The 19125-nt window shown below is 45.3% G+C and overlaps 1 protein-coding gene across 2 annotated transcripts in view; it reads left to right on the top strand.

Moving 5' to 3' along the window:
- The window catches only part of RCOR1 (REST corepressor 1), a 130209-nt gene extending 127961 nt beyond the window's left edge, over positions 1 to 2248 (top strand). The window contains exon 15 of one of the 2 annotated variants that reach the window (XR_005598269.1): positions 1931 to 2248. The gene's annotated coding sequence lies outside the window, so the exon portion shown is untranslated. The remainder of the gene's footprint in view (positions 1 to 1930) is intronic. The other variant, XR_005598268.1, reaches the window with a different exon arrangement.
- The last annotated feature ends 16877 nt before the right edge of the window (positions 2249 to 19125 follow it).

Below are 19125 nucleotides of genomic sequence, written 5' to 3'. Positions count from 1 at the left end.
TCTCACCGCGTTATAGGTGAGACTGCGTTATATCAAACTTGCTTTGGCCTCCCTGTTCCTTGTTCCCTGACCGCCCCCTCCAGAGACCCCTGTCCCTAATCACCCCCAGGACTCCACCCCCTACCCAACCCCCCTGTCCCCTGACTGCTCTGACCCCTATCCACCGCCCCCTAACAGGCACTCACCGGCAGTGGCGGGAAGCAGAGCAGCCCGGCCCCAGCTCGCTCCATTCCGCCAGCTCCCAGCCACGGAGCTCCGCTTCCCTCTGCCGGTAAGTGCGAGGAGGCTGGGGAAAGGTCCTGCACTCACCTGCCCGGCAGGAAGTGGAGCGCCATGGCTGGGAGCTGGCGGAGTGGAGCTGGGCTGCTCCGCTTCCTGCTGCCGGTGAGTACGGGGAGGTTGGGGAAAGGACGCGCCCCCCCATACTCACTGGCGGCGGGAAGCGGAGCGCTGCAGCTGGGAGCTGGCGGAGTGGAGCTGGGCTGGGGCAGGGCTGCTCCGCTTCCGCTGCTGCTGGTGAGTGTGTGTGTGTGTGGGGGGGGGATCCCTTCCCCCAAGCCCCCTCCCCTAAGCAACATGGCTGGGGCCAGGGTGAGGGAAGCAGAGCGGGCTGCTCCCAACCCCCCACTTATCCCCCGGGCCACTCTGGGACTGCGGGGCCCCCAAAAGTGCCCTCCCATAGCTCCTGCCCCCCCGACTCTGGGCAGGGGGAGCCCCTGACCGCCCCAAGACCTTGGCCCCTTATCGAACCCCTTGGCCCCTGCCTGGCCCGGCACCCTTAACACACTGCTCAGAGCGGCGTGTCAGAGCTTTACCGCCTTGTATGCGAACCCGCCTTATATCGGGGAGGAGGTGTACTTTGAGCATATAAAATGCAAAGAAAAGCAGCAAACTGTGATGAATAGGGTACTAGACTAGGGTTAAGGAGTCCAGCTTCTTTCTCCTGCTCTGCCCCAACTTATGATCACAGAGCAGAGCGGACAGGGAGCTGCAGACAGGGGAGTTTGAGAGGGAGAGCAAGAGAACTGAACCAGCAAGACCGTCCTACGTTTTATGCCACCATGGGCAAGCTGGGGAGGGGGGCCATTCACTTTGGTATTTCGGTGAGGGCTGGTGGCACATTTTTATATGTAAAAAGACTCTTCTCTAATGTAGAAGAGGATTGTTAGAGGATTCCATTACCTTTCATTTCAGTAATTACTTGATGCTAAGCTGTCCTAAATTGATGTGCCAATGGGTCCTGTGGACTTGATTGCCTCGATCATTAATCTCTCTCGCTCGATGCTGAATTGCTCAATCTACTTTTCATTAGGACGGGTTGTTAACTCTCCCCTGACACAAATCAAGGAGCTAAAGATGGGACCAAATTCTGCTCTGAGCTACACTAGAGCAAGTCTGGGAGTATATCTGGAAACTTCTGGAATTTCCAAGGTGCACTAGTCCCACGTTGCATGCTGAAATCTGCACTTCCGTGTATAAAACAGCCATGTTTGCAGATAAAGGCTCATCAACATGAGTGTAGCAACTGAATATTCTGTTAAGGTAGCCATGTTTGGAAATTGGGCCCAGTGCTTTTCCTTCTCCATAGTCCTATATTTTAGTTGCCTGGAAGTGAAATCATGTCAGAAAAATGTATATTTCTCTAATACAGTAAATCTGGTCCAACCCATCATGGATCATTCTCAAGTCTACCCAATATTAACAAGCTGGTTCAGTTTTTCTCACCCAAACGTTCCCTTGGTACAGTCATCAGCCCTCGCAAAAGCAAAAACAAAACAAAAAAACTACTTTTGTTATAGGGGTAGGTTTGCGCCCCTTTTATGGTCTCTTCCTGCAAACACTTGTGCAATCAAGTTTTACAGGAATAAATGTTCATAGAAAGTGAATGTTAAGCTTCTCAAATGACAGATTTTTTTTCTTTTCTTTTTAGAGTTGCAGAATCTGCAGTTTTTCATGCTTGAAGTTAGGTTATCAGTTCTTCTCTACTTGGAGAGCAAAAAATGCTGCGTTACTTATGTCACTAATCACAACTAAGCCATACAGCTTTGCTTTTAATGAGTGAACCAGAAACAATGGGATTTAAGGGGTTGGTAGAACTCCTTGAATAGTTGGAGAGAAATGTAACCGATTCACAGCCATTCCATAAAGGGAGCAGAAACTAAGCCAGTAATTCTGAGACCGCAGCTGTGGTGCCACAAGTGGCTCTTTAATGTGTCTCCTGTGGGTCTTTGCAGCACATGATATTAAAACAGTGTGTGACTTAATTATTAACCAATCAATTTTAATTAGCCAATAACTCATATTACTATGCTGTTAACAAATTATCAACTTGCACTACATTATTGATTTATTTGCTGTGAGAATAATATATAAATAAATATTTCCCATCATACTGTTTAAATATGAATATATAATATTATAGTAAATGAAAATGAATTCACATCACTGTGGCTCTTTTGGATAATGTTGATCACTAATTTGGCTCCTGAACCAGAGATCTGAGAATCACTGAACTAATCAATCTATTTCATGATGAACTACTCATTCAGCTGTAAGCATTGTATTGTAACCTTCCCCTCCAGCGCCCAATGGATTCCAATGCAGTAGTACCTCAGAGTTACGAACATCTTGGGAATGGAAGTTGTATGTAACTCTGAACAAAACGCTATGGTTGTTCTTTCAAAAGTTTGCAACTGAACATTGACTTAATACAGCTTTGAAACTTTACCCTGCAGAAGAAAAGCAGTGCTTTTAACCGTCGGAATTTAAATGAAACAACCGTTCATTTAAACAGTTTCCTTATTTGTCCAAAAGAATTAAACTTTCCCTTTATTGTTTTAGTAGTTCAACACAGTCCTGTACTGTACTTGTTTTGGTTCTGGTCTCTGTTGCTGTCGGATTGTGTACTTCCGGTTCCAAATGAGGTGTGGGGTTGACTGGTCAGTTCATAACGCTGGTGCTCGTAACTCCGGCATTCTAGTTACTGTTAGCAGTTGATGCTGGTGTCCTGCTCAGGTCCCCAAGATCTCCATTTAGAATCTGGATGCCAGAAGATAGCCCCAGTAAATAACTATTGACAACTTAACACATTATCTATTCAGTATTGTACCCTGCCCAATAGCCCCTCAGTTATGGAATGTGCTTATTCTTTTTCTCCCAGATTGTTTTCTTTTTCAAACCCCTCAAAACACCAGTGAGTTTATAATTACATGAGAGAATTTAAAAATAAAACTCCCCTCTGCTAGATTTGCCAGGTATCTTGCCAACTTTATGCCTAACCTTTAGAGGAGGGAGGGTCTCAGAGATCAGGCTGCAGCCAAAGCCTCTACACTGCAATTTAAACAGCCCTTTAGCCTGAGCCCTGCAAGCCTGAGTCAGCTGGCAAGGGCCAGCCCTGAGTGCCCACTTGCAGTGTAGATACACCCTAAGCCTCCCCCCCGCACCCCAAGCAGGAACCGTCTTTATTTTTGTGTACTGTACAGGGATGTGCATGTTGCAGGCATTAAACGTAAGCGCTAATACAAGTCCTGTTGTGCTACGTGTCTTTCCATTGACTTCAGTGAGAATTGGACCAGGCTGATGCTAACTTTACATCAGACACTATCTCAAACGATTACCAATCAGCTGCTCTCATTAGTGTCAAGGTCTAGGCAGAAACCTGACAGTAAAAGATAAAGGAATTTGTGCTTAGTAATGGCCTGTTCGCTTCTCTGCTTCTCCACTGTCTAAAGAGGGACCAAATTAGCATACTGTGTGTGTGAAGCAGCAACATATCAGCAATGCTGTCTCACCCAGATGCTGCTTTCATTTGATCTTTAACATTCTCCACAAGGATACACCGTACTGAGGGTTTATGGGAGAGAAATAGGTTTGTATTCAGCCCACACTTTTTGCAGTGTGTTGTCTTCTGCTGATAGCCTTTTCTTGGGTCAAACTGCTTTATTTTCTATAGGTTCAGTAGTGACATGGGAACATGAGGGCAGCACCTTTTGTGCTGGATTGATCCACTTTGCTGTCTCTGGAATGTTTGTTTTATTTTGCTCTGATATTGGAGGATTCTTAAAGGTGAACTGCGAAGTGCAGTAAAGAGGGTTTGTCTTGTTTGCTGCTGCTTTATAATCTATGAAGCGGGCCTGACAAGCCGTGGAGTGTGTTGCTTGCGTTTTTACATTTAGAAATTGAGAGAGAGTCTGTGTGGAAACAGGATTGTGACACCACAGTAGTACAGTAGAACCTCAGTTATGAACACCAGAGTAACATACTTGCCAGTCAACCACACACCTCATTTGGAACTGCAAGTACGCAATCCAGCAGCAGCAGAAACCAAAAAAAAAAAAAGGCAAATATAATACAGTGCTGTGTTAAACGTAAACTACTAAAAAAATCAAGGGAAAGCCGCATTTTTCTTCAGAGTAACGTTTCAAAGCTGCATTAAGTCAATGTTCAGTTGTAAACTTTGGAAGGATCAACCATAACGTTTCGTTCAAAGTAACGAACGTTTCAGAGTTGCGAACAGCCTCCAGTCTCGAGGTGTTCGTAACTCTGAGGTTCTACTGTAAGTAAAGTGAAATCTGATTAATTGAGATGGGAAGTAAGTTTTATGTGGAATGTTTTTTAAAACCATTTTTACCACCACCTACTTTATTAAAATGCTGGAGAGGACTGACGGCTTGCTAACGCTCCAGCACCCCCACCTCTGTAAACTAAAAGCTCCAATCGTGAGCCACCACAGTTAGAATTTGTTTTTAATCTTTACTGCACGCTCCTCACAGCAATAGGTAGAGAACAGGTAGTGCCCCCCAGCATGGGCATAAATAACATGTAGATGGTGAGGAACGGCTCAGGCAAGTAAAGGCACGCCTGAACCCTGTGGATATGTACCCTACATGGCTGTCTACATGCCCAGGCAGTGCCTCCTCTGTCTACACTACAGTTATTAGCAGGGTAGTGTTCCACTGCTGGAGGCTGTCACAAGTTGCTGCCGGAGCCTTTTCCCACTGCCACCCTCCTGCCAGAGTCTTTCACAGACATACGTCACTACACACTGCAGTGCAGACGCAATCTGCTTTTCATTGTGGCGTGTAGCTACATGTCTCCTACACACACCACTGCCACTGGCATGCAGTGCAGACATAACCGAAGAGCAGCATGGCAGTCCTGTGGAATTCAGAGCAACGCCAAGCATCATTACTGTGCTTATACAGTGGAGGGAAGCTAAAATAGCTGCCTGCTTGTGCCAGAACTCAAACCAAGGTTAACTTGCCCGTGAGCTGAATGCAGAAGATGCTCGTGTCAGTGAGAAGAAATCATGAAGGCTGTTCACATCTAGGGAATTCTAGGAGTTGCCTGCTCGTAGGAAGGCTGTATCCAGCTGCTTGTGTAACACAAGGTGCAGACTTGGATTGCCACACTGGTTTGATTTTTTTGTAGCGAAAGCCTGTGAGCAAATATTGTGCAGCCGCCTGCTGACAATTGTGTATGTGGGGTGAAAAGTATTTAATGACATTTGTAATGCAGAATTCTCTGCAGTGGAGAGGCATCCAAAGGGCCCTAGCCACATCAGGATGCCATTTCACTAGGCGCTGGACAAATACACAAGTGCTGGACAAGTTAGCGTAGCCTATTTTGAGTAGAAGGAAGGAGAAAATGGACTTAGCAGTTGTTGGTAGCGGGGAATATGTATATAACGTAGGCATGGGACTGGACTTTTGCCCTATTAAGTCAATGGGAGTTCTGTTGTTAGTTTTAGTGGGAGTGGGATTTGGGTCTGGCTGGTTAGAAGTACAGCTGACTAGGATGGTTGTGTACCACAGAGACTACGTGAAGGTTGTGGTTACGTACTTAAATGCTGCTAGAGATGTTCTACTGTTGGAGTGAGTGTACGGCACGAAGACTACAGCTGTCTGTCAGGTGTTCTGGAAAGAGAAATTGCTGTAGGCCTGGTTCTTTAGCCATCTCAAATTCTACAGTGTCCTTGTATAACTGATGTGCTGGTAGGAGGCACTGCGACTGGCTTGGTTCTTGAGCTATGAAAGCCCCCTTTGTACCTAATATGGAACATTAGTAGAGGCAACTATAATAGATGAAAGTGGATGGGTTGGTCCACGTTAATGGTTTTTCAGCTCTGCACTGAAAACACACAGGTCACTTCCTGTTTTGTTACTGCGTCTTGAGTTAAAGAGCTGGTTTAGGGCAAGCAGGTGGAGTGTAATGATTGCAGCTATATCAGCCAGATCTCCAAAGCCCAGTCTGCACTAGAACCTGACCCACTGGTGATGACCAGCGGTCAGTGTCAGGTGCCTTGAATCAATGTTGAAAATGATTGAGGTGCTGGTGTAGACAGGAGCATTTTCAGCAGAATGACAGACAGTCAGATTGTGACGGGATTCTATCCAATACCTGACTTGGCCCCTTCAGCCCTGTAATAATTTCTCAATTGGTGCTGAGATGTTTCTCCACTGCATAGGAGGAGGGGTAGCTCAGTGATTTTGAGCATGGGCTTGCTAAACCCAGGGTTGAGTTCAATCCTTGAGGGGGCCACTTAGGGATCTGGAGCAAAATCAGTACTTGGCCCTGCTAGTGAAGGCAGGGGGCTGGACTCAATGACTTTTCAGGGTCCCTTCCAGTTCTATGAGATAGGTGTATCTCTATATACTTGCAGAAAATCCTTTTTCTGCCTGAATTCAGGAGACCCATTCACAACAATCATCAACAGCAGGTCATTTTCCTGGAGCAGTGGGGGCTTTGGAGAACAGTGTCTTATTTTCTTCAGTGTGTGACCATTTTGATTCTGAAGGAGTTGTTTTTGTACAGGACCCCCTAGAGTGGACTACAGAAGGATTTGTTTTGTTTTTCTGATACACTAATTATTCCTAAGAGATGCAGCAGGCAATTTCTGCTCTGTTTTAAGGTGTTTCAGTTTTGATGACAAAGTAAAATATCGTTTAAGTAAATTAGTATGTGAAAACTGTGTGCCCCGTAGTGTTTGATTAATGCCTGCAGAAGCTTTCTGAAGGCACATGCATGTGGCAGGAGGCCAAAAGAGGGTGCATGCCAGCTGTCTGAAGTTTCTTTTCCAGCAAAGATTTAGGAGGAATTTTGTGGGAACTGCTAGGAAACTGCATAGTTTTTTTTATTATTATTCTTTTAATAGTCAGTCTGCTTCTAGGGGGAAAGAGATTTTGTGGGGGATGTTTGGTTAACTCCACAAAGCCCCCGAGCCGTTGTGCTTTCTGAAATTGCTTCAAGTTGCTGAAATCAATCATTGGGCTAATCTTGAAATTGCAGTTACGGGAGAGATTCATCTTTTGTCCATTTCCAGCGTCAACACTTCAGAAAAGATGTTGGTAAGATTGGAGAGGGTTCAGAGAAGAACTACAAGAATGATTTCAGGGCCATGAGAGACTAAGGAGCTCAATCTATTTAGCTTATCAAAGAAAGGTTAAGAGGTGACTTGATTCATGTACCTACACGGGGAGAATTTTGAGAGCAGAGGGAGGGCTTTTTAGATTAACAGAGGTATAACAAAATCTAATGACTGGACGCTGAAGCTAGACAAATCAAAACTGGAAGTAAGGGACACATTGTTAACAGTGAGGGGAATTTACCGCCGGTTACATCAGGATGTGTCAGAATCTGAGCTATGGCATTTCATTTTGAAAAACACTCAGTCTTTATTTACAGACTCGTAATAGAGAATCCACAATATCTCTAGGCAAGTTGTTCCTGGTTAATTACCTTCACGGTTTTAAAAGGGATGCCTTATTACTACCCCGATTTGGTCTAACTTCAGCTGTCAACCACTGGACCTCATTGTGCCTTTTTCTGCTAGATTCAAGTGCAGTCTACAACCAGAAATCTCTGCCCCATATTGATACTGGTAAAGCAGGATCAAGTCACCACTTCATCTTCTTTTGGATAAACTAAACAGATTGAGCATCTGAAATCTCTCACCACAATCTATCATATTTTCCAGACCTTGAATCACTCTTGTATTGTTTCAACAGCATGGTGAATGGTAGCTATTGGTTGTGATATGAGGGCGTTCTTTCATCTTTGGTGGTGGCGTTATCCAGAGATACTGCCTGGAATATCTGATCTAATGGGTTTCCTTCATTCCATCTGCTTTAAAGATAAGACGCTCCTCTAACTTCCAGCCTAACAGGGTTTTGCCTTAGCAACCTCTCTCTTATCAATGACACCGACTTCCTTTCTTTGTATGTTGTTCACACAAGACTACTGAACAGGAGTGAAAAGTGCATCTGTCGATGTGCTGACTGTTTGGGGAATTTGGCAAAAGCTGGTATCCCAGCACACAGGAGTGATTTAAGTGCAATAAGGGATTAAACGTTTGCCCAACAAGTAGAGCAGTATGATAAATGCTTGAAAGAGAGCTCTCTTCGGGGGCTCCAGCTAAACTCACTTTCTGATCCTTGAGCACATCCAACTGGAAATCCAGATTGATTCTGCAGCCTCTCAACTGTCTCTACACTCTATTAGGTAAAAGGCAAAGTGCAAATCCTTAGATGTTAAGCAGAGTCCATAAGGAAAAGGCGCTGTGCTGTCAATCTGGGGGTCTTGTGGGACTAGGAATCCCAAGTCACTGTTACTGAATAAGGCAGTGAATTGGAGTCCTCAGATAAGGATATGGGCAAGTTGGCTGTCTTTTATTTATTCCTATAAAGAGTGATAATACTGTACTGGGTAAGCCACTTTTATTCAGTTGTAAGCACATAACGGCTACACTGGGTCAGACCAATGGTCCATCTAGCCCAGGATCCTGTCTCCGAGAGTGGCCAGAGGAATGACCAGTACAGGGCAATTTTGAGAGCTCCATCCAGGCTCAGCTTCTGGCAGTCTGTAAGAGATTTTTACATGTAGCCTCCCAAACAGGCTGTGACCCTTAAGCATTTGCGCTTCCTGTGATGCTCTCCTGTGCCATGTGTTTCTATGCTTTAGGGAGGGATGGGGAATTAGTTTGACAATGGTTAGGAGCAGGGGCGTGCACAAGGAGAGGCAAGCAGGGGCATGCCCCCCCCCCCCAGTAATTGGCGGGGGAGGCACAGAACTCCTCTGTCCCCCAGGGCTGGGACAGGAAGCGATAGCTCCTCCAGCCCGGAGCCATGGCAGGAGCACAGAACATGCCCCTTGAAAAGCAGCGACATTAAAATTCCTGCACATACCCCTGATTTGGAGGCTGATGTGCTGACATCTCTAACTGGTATGTCTCACTTTTTATCTTGTCCTCTCCCTTGCCCCTGTCCTCCATTTATTTGTTACCCATCTGTTGTCTCAACCTATAGAGAGAGCGATTGTAAGCTTGTACGGGCAGGAACTGTGTTTTTTACCTTGTAGAGAAAAGGAGGGCGCTGATCCACAACTGGAGCCTCTTTGAGCTCACACAAAATAATAACTAATAAAAGATCCAGTGCAGATTTGTTAGGTAGCAAACACCAGATCCAGTGGAGAGGCTGATCTATATCAGAACATTAAGGACACTAGTCAGTCATCTAGTAACTGACAGTATAAATTTTTTTTTTAATGTTCTGAGTGTTATTAAATGGTCAATTAATCTGGCCCAAACATATGACTGATTTTGAACATAAGAACGGCCATACTGGGTCAGGCTAAAAGTCCATCTAGCCCAGTATTCTCGACCATGGCAAATGCCGGGTGCTTCAGAGGGAATGAAGAGAACAGGTAATATCAAGTGATCCATCCCCTGTCACCCATTCCCAGCTTCAGCTTTTTTTTGCTTAAATTCTAACTACATTCAATCGGATCAGATAGAGAGGATGCTGAGATACCCTGCAAAGTGTTTGATGATACTTTATTGAATCTTCTTAAAGGTAAATTTCCATCCAGAGATGACATCACTCAAACCTCATGTTCACACGGAAGGTTATTTAGCACCGAAGTTGATGAAAGCATCTTAAGAGTTTTGAAATAATTGGAAAGCTATTGGATCTGTGAGGGAGGCCAAAGGAAGGATAAACAGGACTATTTAAATGATCTCCCATTAATGCAGACGTGAAAGTACTGGCAGACTGTTAGCTGGTAGATTAGAAAAGATGATTATGTAGAAACTTGATTCTAACCCAGTGGGATTTATTGAAGTCAGCCTGCTGCTAACCTTAAACTGTGGGCAAAAATTATGTGCTGTGTTGGGAGAGAAATTTGCAAACTCTGGTACAGAATGAGTAATAAGTGTAAATCAACTCAAAACGAGCTGCACGTATTCTTGGAACAGCAGAATACACAAGTGCAGCATTTAGCTAGATTGCTGGGCCTTCAAATAAGATGATGTTGCCTATATAAAATGTAAGCATTTGCTGGCATTTGCTGTATTTATAGAAGCAGACTCTATTGGTTTATGTGATCTCCTTCATTTTAGTGTTACTACAATGTAATCACCCAGATAGATAACAACTTTCATACTTTCCTAGATGTCTGTGATGATACCCAATAACCTACTCAGTTTACCTGATACTGCAGCCTGTTACTTGAGAGCTAGATCTAGAGCAGGTGGTATTACTTTCCAGTCTGGACCCTCCCATTTACACAAAGCTTTTCAACTACATGGCTATCAAAGTTCTCTTCCAAGTCACAACCCCTTCTGTCCCTGTAACTGCAAGAGGAGTGAAACGAATCTTTTCTCTTTTGTCTAAAGCAGACTTGACATTTCCTATGATGATCTAAATTAGAGTTAGGCTGGAGCATTTGTTAGAGACTCAGGTGTTATTGCCATTTATTTTATATAGCCCCGATGGTACTCGGTAGCTTCAGTCAGGATCGGGTCTCCGTTGTGGTTGGCATTGTACAAATCTATATGAAGACATGGTTCCCTCTTTAATGATCTTCCTGACCTGGAGATTTTTATTGCTTGTGAACTTCCCACAGAAGCCTTTTTCTATTCATCTGTCGTGGGTGACGCAGTTACAAGCAAACAGTGGATATGGCTACACTGCAATATAAGCCTGGGCTCAGACTCAGGTTTCATCTACACACAAATCACGCTGACTCAGGGTCCCAGGACCCTGTGGGAGTGGAAGGTGTGAGTACAGCAGCAGCCCAATGAATCCGTGTTAACCTTTCCATTGTCTTTTGACCACCAAGCTGCAAACACACCAGCAGAGATCCTTCTGTGACTGCAATGGAGACCGAACAGAACAAGCCTTTTGCAAAGCACGCTACTTCTTGGTCATGGGAGCACAGCCTGATTTTTGGTGAATCTTCGGTGCAAGGCCAGCAAAACTGGACCAGGAATGATTGTGCACACCAGCAAATAGCCAAGCAGTTAACAGTGTTGCAAATTTACTGGACCAAGGACCAGTGCAAGGAGTGGATTAAGCAGCTCAAGAGTGAGTACTGGAAAATCGGGGCCCAGAACTGCACCTCTGGTAACTTGCCAACATTGTGCCCATTTGATGAGGTGTTTGACTGGGTGCTGGTCACTGTGCCCAGCACAGATTCAACAATGGTGCATGATGACTTGGTCAGCTGGGATAGTGCCCTGCTGGTCCCAGAATTGACAGGAGTCAGCAGCCAGCACTGAGTGAGGACCAGGAAGACACTGTGTTGCTGAAGCCAGTCCCAGAGCAGACTCTGGAACAGGTGTAGCAGCAGCATAGTCGGCTTACATACTTAGAGGAGCTGTTTGTAGGTTGCCACCCATTTGGTTTTCTGGGCTTCGGCTTGTATGTCCAGGTGCCATTTGACAAGCCCCAATGTCCGTTTTTTTTCATCTGGTGGGGAAGAGGTGGAGAAGGGGGTGGGGACTTGGGGAAAAGGCAGAGCAGGGGGCAGGGCCTTGAGGGTCCGGTTACCAGCCATTAGAAAAGGTGGCAACCCAATCAAACAGCCTGTTTGATGCACCCTCAAGGAACAGCTTACTGCGGAGCCTGCAGCAGACCCAGAAGGGACAGGAGCTACCCCCCCATTTCATATGTAATGTCATTCACAAGTGCATTGCATGTGAATCAAGGCATCGCCCCACCCAATGAATTAGCCCTGTTCCACCACAAGCACAGTAGAGGTACTATTCCCCCTCTTTCATTGGGCCATGCATGTCCCTACAGAGGGAGCACAAAGCATCCCTGACTTCTGTTGCCCGGGTGCAGACAGCTCCAGCTGTGGTAGCTGCACTGTCTGCGGGTACCGATTCACCGGCCCCTTGCTGTCATAGGTCCATTCAGGGGGAAAGGGATCAGGTCTGGCTTCACAAAGACTGTGAGGAGCCCAACAAGCCACAGTAGTGCGGACAGTATTGATGAAACTGGCATCCAAATGGGTCTGTTGACATCTCTAAAGGATTTCCAATCGGCCAAAAGCCCATTCGACCACCATTCTACATGCTGAGAGTGTAATTAAACTGTCTCTTGCCATAGCCTCTGAAATCAGGGTACAGTTTCATAAGCCAAGGCAAAAGCGGATATGTGAGGTCCCTCAGCGTAACGGTGGGGAAAGTAACTCCATTTATGACAATGTCTTTAGGTGGGAATAATGACCCAGCTTGTCCATGAATGTTGACTCCCAAGTGGTGAAAAACCCTGGCACCATGAACTTTCCCAGTGCAGCCCACACTGACATTCATAAATTGACCTCTGTGATCCATGAGGGCCCGCATAGCAATGGAGTAGTAAGTATCCTTTGCAGTTTATGTACTCATGTTCTCTTTGAGGAGGGTAAACTATGGGCACACATCAACGGCCCTGACACAGTTAGGGAACCTCATTCTCTCAAAGCCAGCAATTACCTCAGGAATATCTTTTATGCCTGCCACCACTTTACCCACAGTCAAATTTGTGATGCCAAACTGATTGGTGACGGCACTGTAACAATCTGGGGTAGCCAGCTTCCAGACAGATATAGCAACTGCTTCTGGACCAGCCAGGGTTACTTCATGCATGTGTCTTTACACTAGAGGATTGGGGCGAGCTGCTCACAAAGCTGCAGGAATGTTCTGGACCCACTGCTGGTCATCCCAGGTCTGCATGATGATGTGATCCTACCAGTCTGTGCCTGTGGCCCTGTGCCAGAAGCATTGGTCTACTTAGTTAGCCTCAGTAGTTATACCAAGTGTAATGAGAAGCATCAGCCTGTGCGAGTCTGCCATGCCTGGGTACGCCTCCTCCTCTGCCTCCTCCTGCTCTATCATACGCTCTATCAGGTGCCATTGGTGAGTCAGAAAATGCCACCAAAAATGTCCATCAGTGCCTCTCTGAAGCTCTGCCGGATTTCTGACACAGGAGTGAAAGCATAAGCAAGAGAAGTTCTTGAAAAGGCACCTCCTTCATATTGCTCGGCAGGCTGCGATAGTGGGTTGTTCAGATTTCTTGTAGTGCAGGTGGGCAGTAAAATTTTCCCACCATGCATGATGGGCAAAAGGCTGGAGCAGCCACATTTCAGGAGGGCATTAGGGAGTCTGGGATATTCTGGATTTGACAAGGGTCTGTGTGCTGCAGTGTGGACACCAGAGCACAGGGTTCAAACCCAGGTTAGAATATTCTTAATGTCGGGTTAATAATCAATGTAGATGCTCAAGCCCCAGGTTCTGCAACTTGGGTCAGCTGACTCAAGTCCCACTAACCCTGGGCTTGCATTGCAGTGTAGACAAACCCAGTTGAGGTGTGTTTTATGGAACAAGCTACATTGTGAGAATACTAGGTATTCTTCACTGTTAGTGTCATTCTAGCCATCCGTTGTTGGGCACCGAGAATTAAAAGGTGGAAGGAAAATAATCCGTCAAACTTTCTTCTGTAAAACCATATCGCTTGGTGGACAACAGCATATATAAAAATCTGTCAGAATAAAGGCAACACTGTAGGACATAGTTGAAACTAAGTGTCAAAATGAAATTTAGCTGTCAAAAGAGGAAAATAATAAACTAAAACTCCCAGTAGAAAACGCAAGGAAGATCAACATGCTTTAACATGTAGCCTTTGCTAGGACCTGTATAGTTCATTCAGTCTTCCCACTCTATCACTCCAAACAATATTGGTCAATTAAATACAAATACCTCTGAGTATATGAGCTCTTGTGAAGGCTCTTTAACATTCCAGTTCAAGCAACTATGTTAAATGACATGCTGATTTCATTATACAGTAACTCCTCACTTAACGTAGTTATGTTCCTGAAAAATGCGACTTTAAGCAAAACGATGTTAAGCAAATCCAATTTTCCCATAAGAATTTATGTAAATGAGGTTCCAGGGAATTTTTTTTCACCAGACAAAAGACTAACACACACACACACACACACACAGAGTAAGTTTTAAACAAACAATTTAATACTGGTACACAGTGATGATGATTGTGAAGCTTGGTTGAGGTGGCACTGATTCAAAGCAATCTGGATTGCTTGGTAAACTGGGCGCAAGCAACCAATATTTGTTTTAATGCAACTAAATGTAAAGAACAAAGAATGTAGGTCATACTTACACAATGGAGAACTCTATCCTGGGAAGTAGTGACTCTAAAATATTCGGGGGTGGGGTGGATAATCAGCTGAACATGAGTACCCAGTGTGATTCTGTGGCCAAAACAGCTAATTCAGTCCTGGGTTCTATAATAAGGGGAATCTTGAACTGGAATAGTGAAGTTATTTTAGCTCTGTATTTGGCACTGGTGCAACCACTGCTGAAATACTGTGCCCAGTTCTCGTGCCCACAATTCAAGAATCATGTTGATAAATTGGAGAGGGTTCAGAGAAGAACCACAAGAATGATTAAAGAATTAGAAAACCTGCCTTGTAGTGATAGACTCAAAGAGCTCAATCTCTTTAGCTTAACAGAAAGAATGTTAAGGGGTGATTTGATTACCTACATGTAAGTATCTAAATGGGGAACAAATATTTAATAATGGTCTCTTCAATCTAGCAGGAAAAGGTATAACATGAGCCAATGGCTGGAAGTTGAAGCTAAATTCAGACTGGAAATAAGGCATGAATATTTGACTGGGTGGGTAATTAATCATTGGAACAATTTACAAAGGGTTGTGATGAATACTCCATCACCGACCATTTTAAAATCAAGATGGAAGTTTTCTAAAAGCTCTGCTCTTGGAATTATTTTGGGGAAGATCCAAGGCCTGTGTTGTTCAGGAGGTCAGACCAGATGATCACAATGATGGTCCCTTCTGGTGTTGATAGATTCCTAAATTCCAATCTATGACCTTGTGCCAGGGTGCTCTACCAGGGGTGAAAGTAAAATTGAACTCTTACCGGTACGGGGGCCAGCTCCGCCCCCCCGGAAGGGGCTGGTGGTCAGTGTCCCCCAGCCAGTCCATCTGCGCTGCCTGGCCCGTGCTGCCCTGGGCTCCAGCGGTGATTTAAAGGGCCAGGGGCTCCAGCCAGGTGGCTGGAGCCCCAGGCCCTTTGAAATCGCTGGCCCCAGGGCAGCTGCTCCTTTTGCCCCTCCCCCTGTTGGTGACGGCTGGGGGAGGGGGGGCAAAAGGGCCACAACATTAAAGCGCTGCTGCAGTAGCACTTTAGGTAGGGTCCTTTGCCGCAGCAGCGCTTTAAAGTCAGCTGTACGGGCCCGGTACCAGTGGGCACTTTTTACCGGTACTCCATCCCGGCCTGTACCGTGTGACTTTCACCCCGGGCTCTTCTCACTGCTAGATAGCACTGCCTCCTGGGGATTAGCTCTGCTGGCCAACGCCCCTCCAGCAGTTGCCTTTCATCACTCTGTCTGTCCCTCTCTCTGCGGCCCTTCTCGTGTTCCAGGAACTGCAACCTCCTCTTTGTGACTTGGCCGTCGGGCCAGATCACTATGTGGTTCCCCTTTCTGGGGGTGAGTCAAAGTACGTCCACATGAACTATCTCAGGCAGTCTTCTCTGGTACTGCTCTGATTGTGCCTCTTCCCCAGGGACTGGGAAGGGAGTCCAGGCCCGCCCTCTATTCTAGGTGCCAGCCCAGGGACTCCATACTTGGCAACTGTGGTCTGCTTTCTTCAGACCCTGTTGCACCTTCCCTGGACTCCTTTCTACAGCTTCTGGTTCGCCTCCCTTCCCCCCTCTGCACCCCGCAACTGTATCAGCTCACACTCCCTCCTCCCAGGGAATAACTACAGACTACTGAGCCCTGTACCCTCAAACATGCCTCCTTACTCCCAGGGAATGGCTACACACCACTTTCCTGCAGCCCCTTTCTGTTGTCAGCTTCCGGGTTTTATAAACCCAACTCAGTTCCTCCTCGAGCAAGACATCATCAGCCAATTAGGTCTTTGTTTTCCTCCAGGCACTGCCTATAGGTTGATTGGCCTAATTTACCCCTTCAGGCCTTTTATGGGGTGGACACCCCATCAGACCTCAACTTTGGAGTGAAGTGACCAACTTTAGAGGTGAATCTCCTTATACCTATTCAGTGCTGGCCTCTTTTCTGAAACTGTCAACCGAGGTACCAATTGTGGTGAACAGTTTAGTGATGTTGACATATCCACAGAAAATTTGGGTTGAAATGATGAAAAACTATTAAATGGTGGTAACTTTTGATCATTACTGGCTGAGGCTGGATTCTAACCAGACAGTAAGAGATGAGTTTTTATATGCAAGTACCAATTACTTGTGCCCTCTGGTCTTCCTCTTCCTTTATTTTTTTCATGCTTTACATCCAATATTCTCAAAGACTTGTATCACTGTTGTTATCCTTCCAGCAAATGAAGACAAGACAAGACTGTTTTAAGCAGGGGAAGAGCTGTCAATCCTTCTATCACAGGAGCCTTGTCTACATTATCAAACTTCACAGTTGTAATTCACCACTGGTGCAGCTCCTGTATCCTCCAGTAAAAGACCACCGTCTCCAATCCAGAAACATAGAATCAGAGAATATTAGGTTTGGAAGAGACCTCAGGAGGTCATCTAGTCCAATCCCCTGCTCAAAGCAGGACCAACAGCAACTAAATCATCCCAGCCAAGGCTTTGTCAAGCCGGGCCTTAAAAACCTCTAAGGATGGAGATTCCACCACCTCCCTAGGTAACCCATTCCAGTGCTTCACCACTCTCCTAGAGAAATAGTGTTTTCGAATATCCAACCTAGACCTCCCTCACTGCAACTTGAGACCATTGTTCCTTGTTCTGTCATCTGCCACCACTGAGAACAGTCAAGATCCATCCTCTTTGGAACCCCCCTTCAGGTAGTTGAAGGCTGCTATCAAATCCGCCCTCACTCTTCTCTTCTGCAGACTAAATAACCCCAGTTCCCTCAGCCTCTCCTGGTAAGTCATGTGCCCCAGTCCCCTAATCATTTTTGTTGCCATCCCCTGGACTCTCTCCAGTTTGTCTGCATCCCTTCTGTAGTGAGGGGACCAAAACTGGATGCAATACTCCAGGTGTGGCCTCACCAGTGGCAAATAGAGGGGAATAATCACTTCCCTCGATCTGCTGGCAGTGCTCCTACTAATGCAGTCCAATATGCCGTTGACCTTCTTGGCAACAAGGGTACATTGCTGACTCATATCCAGCTTCTCGTCCACTGTAATCCCCAGGTCCTTTTCTGCAGAACTGCTGCTTAACCAGTCGGTCCGTAGTCTGTAACGGTGCATGGGATTCTTCCGTCCTAAGTGCAGGACTCTGCACTTGTCCTTGTTGAACCTCATCAGATTTCTTTTGGCCCAATCCTCTAATTTGTCTAGGTCACTCTGGACCCTATCCCTACCTTCCAGCATATCTACCTCTCCCCACAGCTTAGTGTCATCTGCGAACTTGCTGAGGGTGCAGTTAATCCCATCATCCAGATCATTGATAAAGGAGTTGAACAAAACTGGCTCCAGGACCGACCCCTGGGGTACTCCACTTGATACTGGCTGCCAATTAGACATCGAGCCATTGATCACTACTCATTGAACCTGACAATCTAGCCAGCTTTCTATTCACCTTATAGTCCATTCATCCAATCCATACTTTTTTAACTTGCTGGCAAAAATACTGTGGGAGACTGTATCAAAAGCTTTGCTAAAGTCAAGATATATCACATCCACTGCTTTCCCCATATCCATAGAGCCAGTTATCTCATCCTAGAAGGCAATCAGGTTGGTCAGGCATGACTTGCCCTTGGTGAACCCATGTTGACTGTTCCTAATCATATTCCTCTCCTCCAAATGCTTCAAAATTGATTCCTTGAGGACCTGCTCCATGATTTTGCCAGGGACTGAAGTGAGGCTGACCAGTCTGTAATTCCCCGGGTTCTCTTTCTTCCCTTTTTTAAAGATGGGCACTATATTTGCCTTTTTCCAGTTGTCCAGGACCTCCCCTGATCGCCACGAATTTTCAAAGATACTGGCCAATGGCTCTGACTAACACAAGTTGTTGCAATATTAATTGCAGCTGAAAAGGAAAGATGGTCTGTGATAGTCATGTTTGTAAAGCGCACTGAGATACTCAGAAGATGCTATAGAATTGAAGAGTATTGTTTCACCTCACATCATGTTAACCCAAGACCTTGAAGCATGACTGTATGTTTCCAGAATTGCATGAGCTTCATCTTTTTTATAAATTGTCTGTTTAAAGTTGGATTCTGTAGCCCCAGAGCCTCCTCTTGCTGGGAAACCTAGTCTTATCTGATTTACTTAAAACAATATAACTCACAATGTGATAGTAGAATTTACTTGCTGGATATGTTCTTGGAGGGAGCACAATGATTCAAGTCTGCAGCTATATCCTGTAGCCCACGCTATCCTAAAATGAAAAATTAAGCTTTCAAAAATAGGCACCGTGTAATTCCAGACCAATTCCACAGCATTTCAGTGTACACAGTGTTGCTCTGGTTGATCACCAGACTTGTTTTATGGTTCCCTTTTTCTTCAACATCCCCACCAAAAAGTGAAAAATAGGATTATTTTGAGCTTCTGAACAGATAGTTCTGATTTTCCGAGACCATAGAAAAGAAGTGTTGTACTATTTCTTATTGGCAGATAAATGATGCCTGTTGAAACGCAGATCTGAAATGCAAACATAGGAGAACAAGTGACTTTTAAAATCAAAGCAGGAAAATGCAGCCGTTAAAGAATTATGTGCTTGACAAATAACAGCACAGATATTGAAGTGAACTGAAGTGAGATGCCCAGTTTCTAAAAAACCAGAAGGTTACTTAAATTAAGAAGCAATCAAAGTGTTAATTAGTGAACCTTA

This window comes from Mauremys reevesii, linkage group 4 (assembly GCF_016161935.1).
Source record: "Mauremys reevesii isolate NIE-2019 linkage group 4, ASM1616193v1, whole genome shotgun sequence".
NCBI lineage: Eukaryota > Metazoa > Chordata > Testudines > Geoemydidae > Mauremys > Mauremys reevesii.
This window is presented reverse-complemented; position numbering and strand designations above follow the sequence as displayed.